At 16.1% G+C, this 11,918-nt stretch overlaps 1 protein-coding gene across 3 annotated transcripts in view; it reads left to right on the top strand.

The window, feature by feature from the left end:
- Nucleotides 1–11,918, top strand: part of LOC143247044 (acetylcholine receptor subunit alpha-L1-like) — a 100,511-nt gene that overhangs the window by 74,627 nt on the left and 13,966 nt on the right. The window lies entirely within an intron of this gene.

The following is an 11,918-nucleotide window of genomic DNA, read 5'->3' as shown; positions in this document are numbered from 1 at the left end:
ACATTTATAAAATAAACATAAGTATCTATAAACTTTGTCTTTTATATCACTTATAAAATAAACATTTATAAAATAAACATAAGTATCTATAAATTACTTTGTCACTTATATAACAAACTTTATAAAATAAACATAAGTATCTATAAATTACTTTGTCACTTATATAACAAACTATATTAAATAAACATTTATAAAATAAACATAAGTATCTATAAATTACTTTGTCATTTATATAACAAACTTTATAAAATAAACATAAGTATCTATAAATTACTTTGTCACTTATATAACAAACTTTATAAAATAAACATAAGTATCTATAAATTACTTTGTCACTTATATAACAAACTGTATCAAATAAATATTTATAAAATAAACATAAGTATCTATAAATTACTTTGTCACTTATATAACAAACTTTATAAAATAAACATAAGTATCTATAAATTACTTTGTCACTTATATAACAAACTTTATAAAATAAACATAAGTATCTATAAATTACTTTGTCACTTATATAACAAACTGTATAAAATAAACATTTATAAAATAAACATAAGTATCTATAAATTACTTTGTCACTTATATAACAAACTGTATAAAATAAACATTTATAAAATAAACATAAGTATCTATAAATTACTTTGTCACTTATATAACAAACTGTATAAAATAAACATTTATAAAATAAACATAAGTATCTATAAATTACTTTGTCACTTATATAACAAACTGTATAAAATAAACATTTATAAAATAAACATAAGTATCTATAAATTACTTTGTCACTTATATAACAAACTTTATAAAATAAACATAAGTATATAAAATTACTTGTCATAATATAAACATAAGTATCTATAAATTACTTTGTCACTTATATAACAAACTGTATAAACATTTATAAAATAAACATAAGTATCTATAAATTACTTTGTCACTTATATAACAAACTTTATAAAATAAACATAAGTATCTATAAATTACTTTGTCACTTATATAACAAACTTTATAAAATAAACATAAGTATCTATAAATTACTTTGTCACTTATATAACAAACTGTATAAAATAAACATTTATAAAATAAACATAAGTATCTATAAATTATAAGTATCTTTGTCACTTATATAACAAACTTTATAAAATAAACATAAGTATCTATAAATTACTTTGTCACTTATATAACAAACTTTATAAAATAAACATAAGTATCTATAAATTACTTTGTCACTTATATAACAAACTTTATAAAATAAACATAAGTATCTATAAATTACTTTGTCACTTATATAACAAACTGTATAAAATAAACATTTATAAAATAAACATAAGTATCTATAAATTACTTTGTCACTTATATAACAAACTTTATAAAATAAACATAAGTATCTATAAATTACTTTGTCATTTATATAACAAACTTTATAAAATAAACATAAGTATCTATAAATTACTTTGTCACTTATATAACAAACTTTATAAAATAAACATAAGTATCTATATACTTTACACTTTATAACAAACTTATATAAAACAAACTTTATAAAATAAACATAAGTATCTATAAATTACTTTGTCACTTATATAACAAACTTTATAAAATAAACATAAGTATCTATAAATTACTTTGTCACTTATATAACAAACTATAAAATAAACATTTATAAAATAAACATAAGTATCTATAAATTACTTTGTCACTTATATAACAAACTGTATAAAATAAACATTTATAAAATAAACATAAGTATCTATAAATTACTTTGTCACTTATATAACAAACTTTATAAAATAAACATAAGTATCTATAAATTACTTTGTCACTTATATAACAAACTTTATAAAATAAACATAAGTATCTATCTATAAATTGTCTTTGTATAACTTATATAACAAACTTTATAAAATAAACATAAGTATCTATAAATTACTTTGTCACTTATATAACAAACTGTATAAAATAAACATTTATAAAATAAACATAAGTATCTATAAATTACTTTGTCACTTTATAAAATAAACATAAGTATCTATAAATTACTTTGTCACTTATATAACAAACTTTATAAAATAAACATAAGTATCTATAAATTACTTTGTCACTTATATAACAAATTTTATAAAATAAACATTTATAAAATAAACATAAGTATCTATAAATTACTTTGTCACTTATAAAACAAACATTTATAAAATAAACATAAGTATCTATAAATTACTTTGTCACTTATACAACAAACTTTATAAAATAAACATAAGTATCTATAAATTACTTTGTCACTTATATAACAAACTTTATAAAATAAACATAAGTATCTATAAATTATTTTGTCACTTATATAACAAACTTTATAAAATAAACATAAGTATCTATAAATTACTTTGTCACTTATATAACAAACTTTATAAAATAAACATAAGTATCTATAAATTACTTTGTCACTTATATAACAAACTGTATAAAATAAACATTTATAAAATAAACATAAGTATCTATAAATTACTTTGTCACTTATATAACAAACTTTATAAAATAAACATAAGTATCTATAAATTACTTTGTCACTTATATAACAAACTTTATAAAATAAACATAAGTATCTATAAATTACTTTGTCACTTATATAACAAACTTTATAAAATAAAGATAAGTATCTATAAAATTGTCTTTATATATAACAAAACTTTATAAAATAAACATAAGTATCTATAAATTACTTTGTCACTTATATAACAAACTTTATAAAATAAACATAAGTATCTATAAATTACTTTGTCACTTATATAACAAACTTTATAAAATAAACTTATGTATAAATTACTTTGTCACTTATATAACAAACTGTATAAAATAAACATTTATAAAATAAACATAAGTATCTATAAATTACTTTGTCACTCATATAACAAACTGTATAAAATAAACATTTATAAAATAAACATCAGTATCTATAAATTACTTTGTCACTTATATAACAACCTTTTTAAAATAAACATAAGTATCTATAAATTACTTTTTGTCACTATATATAAACAAACTGTATAAAATAAACATTTATAAAATAAACATAAGTATCTATAAATTACTTTGTCACTTATATACTGTATAAAATAAACATTTATAAAATAAACATAAGTATCTATAAATTACTTTGTCACTTATATAACAAACTTTATAAAATAAACATAAGTATCTATAAATTACTTTGTCACTTATATAACAAACTTTATAAAATAAACATAAGTATCTATAAATTACTTTGTCACTTATATAACAAACTTTATAAAATAAACATAAGTATCTATAAATTACTTTGTCACTTATATAACAAACTTTATAAAATAAACATAAGTATCTATAAATTACTTTGTCACTTATATAACAAACTTTATAAAATAAACATAAGTATCTATAAATTACTTTGTCACTTATATAACAAACTTTATAAAATAAACATAAGTATCTATAAATTACTTTGTCACTTATATAACAAACTTTATAAAATAAACATTTATAAAATAAACTTTATATAAACATAAACTATAAATTACTTTGTCACTTATATAACAAACTTTATAAAATAAACATAAGTATCTATAAATTACTTTGTCACTATATAAACTGTATAAAATAAACTTTATAAAATAAACATAAGTATCTATAAATTACTTTGTCACTTATATAACAAACTTTATAAAATAAACATAAGTATCTATAAATTACTTTGTCACTTATATAACAAACTTTATAAAATAAACATAAGTATCTATAAATTACTTTGTCACACTTATATAAACAAACTTTATAAAATAAACATAAGTATCTATAAATTACTTTGTCACTTATATAACAAACTGTATAAAATAAACATTTATAAAATAAACATAAGTATCTATAAATTACTTTGTCACTTATATAACAAACTTTATAAAATAAACATAAGTATCTATAAATTACTTTGTTACTTATATAACAAACTTTATAAAATAAACATAAGTATCTATAAATTACTTATATAACAAACTTTATAAAATACTTTAAGTATCTATAAATTACTTTGTCACTTATATAACAAACTTTATAAAATAAACATAAGTATCTATAAATTACTTTGTCACTTATATAACAAACTGTATATAAAAATAAAATAAACATAAGTATCTATAAATTACTTTGTCACTTATATAACAAACTTATATAATAAACATTTATAAAATAAACATAAGTATCTATAAATTACTTTGTCACTTATATAACAAACTTTATAAAATAAACATAAGTATCTATAAATTACTTTGTCACTTATATAACAAACTTTATAAAATAAACATAAGTATCTATAAATTACTTTGTCACTTATATAACAAACTTTATAAAATAAACATAAGTATCTATAAATTACTTTGTCACTTATATAACAAACTTTATAAAATAAACATAAGTATCTATAAATTACTTTGTCACTTATATAACAAACTTTATAAAATAAACATAAGTATCTATAAATTACTTTGTCACTTATATAACAAACTTTATAAAATAAACATAAGTATCTATAAATTACTTTGTCACTTATATAACAAACTTTATAAAATAAACATAAGTATCTATAAATTACTTTGTCACTATATATAAAACAAACATTTATAAAATAAACATAAGTATCTATAAATTACTTTGTCACTTATATAACAAACTTTATAAAATAAACATAAGTATCTATAAATTACTTTGTCACTTATATAACAAACTTTATAAAATAAACATAAGTATCTATAAATTACTTTGTCACTTATATAACAAACTTTATAAAATAAACATAAGTATCTATAAATTACTTTGTCACTTATATAACAAACTGTATAAAATAAACATTTATAAAATAAACATAAGTATCTATAAATTACTTTGTCACTTATATAACAAACTGTATAAAATAAACATTTATAAAATAAACATAAGTATCTATAAATTACTTTGTCACTTATATAACAAACTGTATTTATAAACATTTATAAAATAAACATAAGTATCTATAAGTTACTTTGTCACTTATATAAAAAACTTTATAAAATAAAGATAAGTATCTATAAATTACTTTGTCACTTATATAAAAAAAATTATAAAATAAACATAAGTATCTATAAATTACTTTGTCACTTATATAACAAACTTTATAAAATAAACATAAGTATCTATAAATTACTTTGTCACTTATATAACAAACTGTATAAAATAAACATTTATAAAATAAACATAAGTATCTATAAATTACTTTGTCACTTATATAACAAACTTTATAAAATAAACATAAGTATCTATAAATTACTTTGTCACTTATATAACAAACTTTATAAAATAAACATAAGTATCTATAAATTACTTTGTCACTTATATAACAAACTTTATAAAATAAACATAAGTATCTATAAATTACTTTGTCACTTATATAACAAACTTTATAAAATAAACATTAGTATCTATAAATTACTTTGTCACTTATATAACAAACTTTATAAAATAAACATAAGTATCTATAAATTACTTTGTCACTTATATAACAAACTGTATAAAATAAACATTTATAAAATAAACATAAGTATCTATAAATTACTTTGTCACTTATATAACAAACTGTATAAAATAAACATTTATAAAATAAACATCAGTATCTATAAATTACTTTGTCACTTATATAACAAACTGTATAAAATAAAATAAACATAAGTATCTATAAATTACTTTGTCACTTATATAACAAACTTTATAAAATAAACATAAGTATCTATAAATATCTATAAATTACTTTGTCATTTATATAACAAACTTTATAAAATAAACATAAGTATCTATAAATTACTTTGTCACTTATATAACAAACTTTATAAAATAAACATAAGTATCTATAAATTACTTTGTCACTTATATAACAAACTGTATAAAATAAACATTTATAAAATAAACATAAGTATCTATAAATTACTTTGTCACTTATATAACAAACTTTATAAAATAAACATAAGTATCTATAAATTACTTTGTCACTTATATAACAAACTTTATAAAATAAACATAAGTATCTATAAATTACTTTGTCACTTATATAACAAACTTTATAAAATAAACATAAGTATCTATAAATTACTTTGTCACTTATATAACAAACTTTATAAAATAAACATAAGTATCTATAAATTACTTTGTCACTTATATAACAAACTTTATAAAATAAACATAAGTATCTATAAATTACTTTGTCACTTATATAACAAACTTTATAAAATAAACATAAGTATCTATAAATTACTTTGTCACTTATATAACAAACTGTATAAAATAAACATAAGTTTATAAAATATAACAAACTGTATAAAATAAACATTTATAAAATAAACATCAGTATCTATAAATTACTTTGTCACTTATATAACAAACTGTATAAAATAAACATTTATAAAATAAACATAAGTATCTATAAATTACTTTGTCACTTATATAACAAACTTTATAAAATAAAATAAGTATCTATCTATAAATTACTTTGTCATTTATATAACAAACTGTATAAAATAAACATTTATAAAATAAACATAAGTATCTATAAATTACTTTGTCACTTATATAACAAACTTTATAAAATAAACATAAGTATCTATAAATTACTTTGTCACTTATATAACAAACTGTATAAAATAAACATTTATAAAATAAACATAAGTATCTATAAATTACTTTGTCACTTATATAACAAACTTTATAAAATAAACATAAGTATCTATAAATTACTTTGTCACTTATATAACAAACTTTATAAAATAAACATAAGTATCTATAAATTACTTTGTCACTTATATAACAAACTGTATAAAATAAACATTTATAAAATAAACATAAGTATCTATAAATTACTTTGTCACTTATATAACAAACTTTATAAAATAAACATAAGTATCTATAAATTACTTTGTCACTTATATAACAAACTTTATAAAATAAACATAAGTATCTATAAATTACTTTGTCACTTATATAACAAACTTTATAAAATAAACATAAGTATCTATAAATTACTTTGTCACTTATATAACAAACTTTATAAAATAAACATAAGTATCTATAAATTACTTTGTCACTTATATAACAAACTTTATAAAATAAAAATTTATAAAATAAACATAAGTATCTATAAATTACTTTGTCACTTATATAACAAACTGTATAAAATAAACATTTATAAAATAAACATAAGTATCTATAAATTACTTTGTCACTTATATAACAAACTTTATAAAATAAACATAAGTATCTATAAATTACTTTGTCACTTATATAACAAACTTTATAAAATAAACATAAGTATCTATAAATTACTCTGTTACTTATATAACAAACTTTATAAAATAAACATAAGTATCTATAAATTACTTTGTCACTTATATAACAAACTTTATAAAATAAACATAAGTATCTATAAATTACTTTGTCACTTATATAACAAACTTTATAAAATAAACATAAGTATCTATAAATTACTTTGTCACTTATATAACAAACTTTATAAAATAAACATTATAAAATAAACATAAGTATCTATAAATTACTTTGTCACTTATATAACAAACTTTATAAAATAAACATAAGTATCTATAAATTACTTTGTCACTTATATAACAAACTTTATAAAATAAACATAAGTATCTATAAATTACTTTGTCACTTATATAACAAACTTTATAAAATAAACATAAGTATCTATAAATTACTTTGTCACTTATATAACAAACTGTATAAAATAAACATTTATAAAATAAACATAAGTATCTATAAATTACTTTGTCACTTATATAACAAACTGTATAAAATAAACATTTATAAAATAAACATAAGTATCTATAAATTACTTTGTCACTTATATAACAAACTTTATAAAATAAACATAAGTATCTATAAATTACTTTGTCATTTATATAACAAACTGTATAAAATAAACATTTATAAAATAATCAAAAGTATCTATAAATTACTTTGTCACTTATATAACAAACTTTATAAAATAAACATAAGTATCTATAAATTACTTATGTCAAACTTATAAAATAAACATTTATAAAATAAACATAAGTATCTATAAATTACTTTGTCACTTATATAACAAACTTTATAAAATAAACATAAGTATCTATAAATTACTTTGTCACTTATATAACAAATAAAATAAACATAAGTATCTATAAATTACTTTGTCACTTATATAACAAACTTTATAAAATAAACATAAGTATCTATAAATTACTTTGTCACTTATATAACAAACTTTATAAAATAAACATAAGTATCTATAAATTACTTTGTCACTTATATAACAAACTTTATAAAATAAACATAAGTATCTATAAATTACTTTGTCACTTATATAACAAACTGTATAAAATAAACATTTATAAAATAAACATAAGTATCTATAAATTACTTTGTCACTTATATAACAAACTTTATAAAATAAACATAAGTATCTATAAATTACTTTGTCACTTATATAACAAACTGTATAAAATAAACATTTATAAAATAAACATAAGTATCTATAAATTACTTTGTCACTTATATAACAAACTTTATAAAATAAACATAAGTATCTATAAATTACTTTGTCACTTATATAACAAACTTTATAAAATAAACATAAGTATCTATAAATTACTTTGTCACTTATATAACAAACTGTATAAAATAAACATTTATAAAATAAACATAAGTATCTATAAATTACTTTGTCACTTATATAACAAACTTTATAAAATAAACATAAGTATCTATAAATTACTTTGTCACTTACAAATAAAATAAACTTTATAAAATAAACATAAAAGTATCTATAAATTACTTTGTCACTTATATAACAAACTTTATAAAATAAACATAAGTATCTATAAATTACTTTGTCACTTATATAACAAACTTTATAAAATAAACATAAGTATCTATAAATTACTTTGTCACTTATATAACAAACTTTATAAAATAAACATAAGTATCTATAAATTACTTTGTCACTTATATAACAAACTTTATAAAATAAACATAAGTATCTATAAATTACTTTGTCACTTATATAACAAACTTTATAAAATAAACATAAGTATCTATAAATTACTTTGTCACTTATATAACAAACTTTATAAAATAAACATAAGTATCTATAAATTACTTTGTCACTTATATAACAAACTGTATAAAATAAAATTTATAAAATAAACATAAGTATCTATAAATTACTTTGCCACTTATACAACAAACTTTATAAAATAAACATAAGTATCTATAAGTTACTTTGTCACTTATATAAAAAACTTTATAAAATAAACATAAGTATCTATAAATTACTTTGTTACTTATATAACAAACTTTATAAAATAAACATAAGTATCTATAAATTACTTTGTCACTTATATAACAAACTGTATAAAATAAACATTTATAAAATAAACATAAGTATCTATAAATTACTTTGTCACTTATATAACAAACTGTATAAAATAAACATTTATAAAATAAACATAAGTATCTATAAATTACTTTGTCACTTATATAACAAACTTTATAAAATAAACATAAGTATCTATAAATTACTTTGTCACTTATATAACAAACTTTATAAAATAAACATAAGTATCTATAAATTACTTTGTCACTTATATAACAAACTTTATAAAATAAACATAAGTATCTATAAATTACTTTGTCACTTATATAACAAACTTTATAAAATAAACATAAGTATCTATAAATTACTTTGTCACTTATATAACAAACTTTATAAAATAAACATAAGTATCTATAAATTATTGTCAACTTAAAATATATAACAAGTACTATAAGTATATACTTTGTCACTTATATAAAACTTTATAAAATAAACATAAGTATCTATAAATTACTTTGTCACTTATATAACAAACTGTATAAAATAAACATTTATAAAATAAACATAAGTATCTATAAATTACTTTGTCACTTATATAACAAACTTTATAAAATAAACATAAGTATCTATAAATTACTTTGTCACTTATATAACAAACTTTATAAAATAAACATAAGTATCTATAAATTACTTTGTTACCTATATAACAAACTTATAAAATAAACATTTATAAAATAAACATAAGTATCTATAAATTACTTTGTCACTTATATAACAAACTTTATAAAATAAACATAAGTATCTATAAATTACTTTGTCACTTATATAACAAACTGTATAAAATAAACATAAAATATCTATCTATAAATTACTTTGTCACTTATATAACAAACTTTATAAAATAAACATTTATAAAATAAACATAAGTATCTATAAATTACTTTGTCACTTATATAACAAACTGTATAAAATAAACATATCTATAAATTACATAAGTATCTATAAATTACTTTGTATTATATAACAAACTTTATAAAATAAACATAAGTATCTATAAATTACTTTGTCACTTATATAACAAACTTTATAAAATAAACATAAGTATCTATAAATTACTTTGTCACTTATATAACAAACTTTATAAAATAAACATAAGTATCTATAAATTACTTTGTCACTTATATAACTTATAAAACAAACATTTATAAAATAAACATAAGTATCTATAAATTACTTTGTCACTTATATATAAAATAAACATTTATAAAATAAACATAAGTATCTATAAATTACTTTGTCACTTATATAATAACTGTATAAAATAAACATTTATAAAATAAACATAAGTATCTATAAATTACTTTGTCACTTATATATATAAACAAACTTTATAAAATAAACATAAGTATCTATAAATTACTTTGTCACTTATATGTATACAAACTTTATAAAATAAACATAAGTATCTATAAATTACTTTGTCACTTATATAACAAACTTTATAAAATAAACATAAGTATCTATAAATTACTTTGTCACTTATATAACAAACTGTATAAAATAAACATTTATAAAATAAACATAAGTATCTATAAATTACTTTGTCACTTATATAACAAATTTATAAAATAAAATAAAACTTTATAAAATAAACATAAGTATCTATAAATTACTTTGTCACTTATATAACAAACTTTATAAAATAAACATAAGTATCTATAAATTACTTTGTCACTTATATAACAAACTTTATAAAATAAACATAAGTATCTATAAATTACTTTGTCACTTATATAACAAACTTTATAAAATAAACATAAGTATCTATAAATTACTTTGTCACTTATATAACAAACTTTATAAAATAAACATAAGTATCTATAAATTACTTTGTCACTTATATAACAAACTGTATAAAATAAACATTTATAAAATAAACATAAGTATCTATAAATTACTTTGTCACTTATACTTATAAAATAAACATTTATAAAATAAACATAAGTATCTATAAATTACTTTGTCACTTATATAACAAACTGTATAAAATAAACATTTATAAAATAAACATAAGTATCTATAAATTACTTTGTCACTTATATAACAAACTTTATAAAATAAACATAAGTATCTATAAATTACTTTGTCACTTATATAACAAACTGTATAAAATAAACATTTATAAAATAAACATAAGTATCTATAAATTACTTTGTTACTTATATAACAAACTTTATAAAATAAACATAAGTATCTATAAATTACTTTGTCACTTATATATAACAAACTTTATAAAATAAACATAAGTATCTATAAATTACTTTGTCACTTATATAACAAACTTTATAAAATAAACATAAGTATCTATAAATTACTTTGTCACTTATATAACAAACTTTATAAAATAAATAAAATAAACATAAGTATCTATAAATTACTTTGTCACTATATAACAAACTGTATAAACATTTATAAAATAAACATAAGTATC

This window comes from Tachypleus tridentatus, chromosome 3 (genome assembly GCF_004210375.1).
Source record: "Tachypleus tridentatus isolate NWPU-2018 chromosome 3, ASM421037v1, whole genome shotgun sequence".
Classification (NCBI taxonomy): Eukaryota; Metazoa; Arthropoda; class Merostomata; order Xiphosura; family Limulidae; genus Tachypleus; species Tachypleus tridentatus.
Note: the sequence above shows the minus strand (reverse complement) of the source record. Positions and strands in the feature narration are given on the sequence as shown.